This window comes from Nannobrachium achirus, assembly GCF_963921795.1.
Source record: "Nannobrachium achirus genome assembly, chromosome: 19".
Taxonomy (NCBI): Eukaryota; Metazoa; Chordata; class Actinopteri; order Myctophiformes; family Myctophidae; genus Nannobrachium; species Nannobrachium achirus.
In genome coordinates this window covers 11,227,244-11,230,984 of record NC_137826.1, presented here as the reverse complement: position 1 = coordinate 11,230,984, position 3,741 = coordinate 11,227,244, and positions in this window count along the sequence as shown.

Here is a 3,741-nt window from a genome sequence, read left to right as displayed (position 1 = left end):
TAATTGGCTAAGGCTTAGCCAATCATGTCATTCGAGTTCACCTGTGTCCTGTTAGTCCCTATGTTTTAAACCCTGTGTTTGAATGTTCCTTGTCAGATTGTATCATGTTATCCTGTGTGTCATGTGTGATTACCCACCTGATCTTGAATAGTTTTCATGAATTCAAACACTACTCCAACCTTTTTTTTTATTGCCAATATTATATGTCTCATGGGCACACAAAATTAGGTATGGCCTATTTTATGGCCAATGAGTCATTTTAACTGAAGAAGAATGGTTGGAATGGATTCAGCAGCCCAAAAATATCCAAATTACACACCTCATACGCTCATATTGGCCATTTTTTATTTTTTCCCCTTTAATCCCAGGCCCTCGGGATACCCAATAACTTTGATTGGCTCCCACAAAGTATGTCAAGGGAGTTGGGTTTGACAAAGTTCAGAGGTGATAGTAGACACCTTTATGAACACATTTGTGAAGAAAGCTAGTGATTTAGATTTAGTTCCCAGATTGATGTAGCAATAGGCTAACTTTCTCTTACTATTGAGCTGGTCTACTAATCTACATGGCCTATTCCAGATGTTACTGTATCCTGTGCAAGGCACGCCAGCAATTACTACAAATAAATGAATTAAACTGTATATACTGCATGTATATTATGAAATGAATTCAACATAGTTGTTTGGAGTGATGCTGTACTGCAATCTGTCATGGTCTCATGACAGATTGAAAATGGGAAGAGCAATTGGTATTTCCAGGAAATGTGCTTCTTTTGTTGCTCGTCCACTTTTACGTCAGCTAGTTCAGAGTTTAGTTTTGTCATCTTGACTATTGCTCCATGGTGTGGTCATCTGCTGCCAGTGGTGACCTCAGGAAGCTCCAGGTGGTCCAGAACAGGGCAGCACGGTTGGTCCTGGGCTGCTCACTAAGGTCTAGTGTGAGCCATATGCATGCCTGCCTCTCCTGGCTTAAGGGTCATTCCCACCGGGCAAGATAAAGATAAAAAATAGCGTTCTCAATTGAAGTGGATGGTAGTGTCCACACTGGATGCTACCATCCACTCCCATCCACTTCAATTGAGAAAGATATTTTGTATCTTTATCTTGCCCGGTGGATGTGACCCTTTACTGTTGAAAATAGGTTGACGTGTAATACACTTGTGCTGTTCAGTCAGTCATGAGCATTAAAACTCCAGTTTTTAACCAATGTTTTTTTATTAATACTATGCATAATCATTAATTACACTAGACTAGAGGTTCCAGTAATGGGCAGCTTGCATTACCGATTCCAAAAAACAATGCTTTAAGGAGATCTTTTATTTTTAGATCACTGACACTGTGGAATAACCTAGCTGCCTCGAAACCTTTGCTGTATTTACAGTAAATTCACTTTCAAAAAGATCATGACGTTTATTTAACACTGTATTCTTTTTTGTTTTCTTTGTTTTCTGTTTCTTTTCTAAAATGTAATTATGTTAGTTCCATTATGTATTGTGTGCTGAGTTTTATGTGGACCCCAGGGAGACTAGCTGGTTGCTATGGCAACAGCTACTGTAGCTGCAAGGGGATCCTTTCAATCAAATCAAATCATCAGTTTTTACTGATTAGGTGTGTGGTCTGTCTATGTTTTCTAGATTGATATTCCTATGCATCTGTTGTATTGTTGTTGATAATTGACATATTATCGTGCTTATTATCTTGCTTATTGTATTGATGTATTACCTGCTTATTGTAAATCGCTCTGGATTAAGAGCGTCTGCTAAATGCATAAATTGTAAATTGTAATCAGTTTTATCTATTATGTAATTTAATGGAAATAGATTGTATTTGGCATAGGCCTACGTGAGCAAGGCACAATACACACAATACAATATTATTTCCAATAAATGTTATGTGTATTGTTTACTCACATGCAATGAATTAAAAAAAACTGATGATGGAAATAATGAATTTGTTTAATAAATATCATAGTTTATACAGTAGTCAATATATCATTTAAACTTGTTGCTAGCATAGCATCCATGGCACAGCAACTAACAACTAAGAATAAGGTACGTTAGTAGACAGCTGTCTAACTTCATTTGTACATGCATGCTGTATTACTGCAGTACCCGACTGTACTTTCCTCAAAATAAATTAACAGACAAGCCCTTTCATTTAAAGATTAACTGCAGCTAAATTAAAAGTTAAGTCAGAAAATGAAGCACGTGACCAATGAAAACACTAAAACTATCATGATTTTAAAGACCCCCTGTCTAACTCCCTGTCCCTGTTTGAAGTAATTGTCTAAATGTCATAATTGTACACGACTCACAGTTGTGTCATTTCAAGTGCATTGACTTAAAGTGAAACCCATTTTGAAAACCATGCATAGCAAGGTCCTAACACAAAATATACTGCAAAGGAACAACTGGTTTAACTGGCTAGAGAGCAATTAAGCAACCGATAGCTCACCATACATGCGGAGAATCCCATGGTGTATCGCTGCGATGCTCATGCTAGCAGTCTCCAATTGTAACTGTGTGCTGAGATGAAACACCAGATGGATGAAAAGTAGAGTATGAGGCTGAATGTGTGTTTTAATACTTAAGAATAATCCCTGTTCAGAGGGGATGTTCCACACAGCTGCATTTCAGCAGCTTGACAGCCTGCTGAATGAGTGGATTGAGACAACATTTATCCATAACCACAACCATTGCATAACCAACAGCAATACAAATTGCACCTCAAGTTCAAGTTATCATTTATATTATAAGGTTTATTCTTGCACAAAATATAATGCACATTCATGGTGCTCCCAGACTTAAACCAGCACTGAAGAACAAGAACAAATAATAAAGAAAAAAAAGCACACTTTGTAGGAGAAACACCATAGCAACATATTATGGTAGATCCAGGTGATACCACAGTATTTAAAGATTAATACAAATGCTCCAGTGTAAAGATGAATTAATTACAAAGGCAAAAGGACCTACTGTAATGTTTGTACATATTACATCTACACTACACTGAGTAACAGGCACTTCAGGCTTGCATATTCTGTCTATGTCGTGCAATTAATTCATATGCATTTCATCATCACATAAAAAATAAAACATTGTTTTTATCTTTAATAGTATAGCTATGTGGAGGGAAAGTCATCACTCCGTCACTTTGCCATTTTTGTATTCTCAGTCAAATGAGTACGTCTTAATAAAAAATAAATAAAATAAATACAGACACTGATTTAAATAGAAAATCGTTCAAATCTGATAGAGAAAACTATTCATTTTAAGGCTGTTAGTCTTGATCTCACAAGTAACATGTTTTCAAAAGCACCTGTATACTGGTGAAATCCATGCAAGATCATGTCTTCAGTGCAGCTGGCAGGACTCTAGGACTAGGGCTTTGTCCACACTGTTATTTGCAAGGAATCATTAGCATTGGTTGCTGTGGTAACAACATAACAAAGGCATGGGTATTGCTCAACTTATCGACTCTTTCGGGTGGAAACCACATAATTACTGTATGTCCGAAACTGATATTTTGGACATACAGTACATAAGCCGCGTTTCGAGCTTGCGGATATTCTATTTTTGACGCTGTTGTGTGACACTGCAGTATGATCAAGTTCATTTGCCAAAAAAAAAACACAAAAATGTAGAATATAGAGATAAGAGGTTTCTGCCCGACAGCAACGTTATACTGTTGCACGACGTTGTCGCTCGCTGGACACATCCCAGCAAGCACATCAGGACCTGGG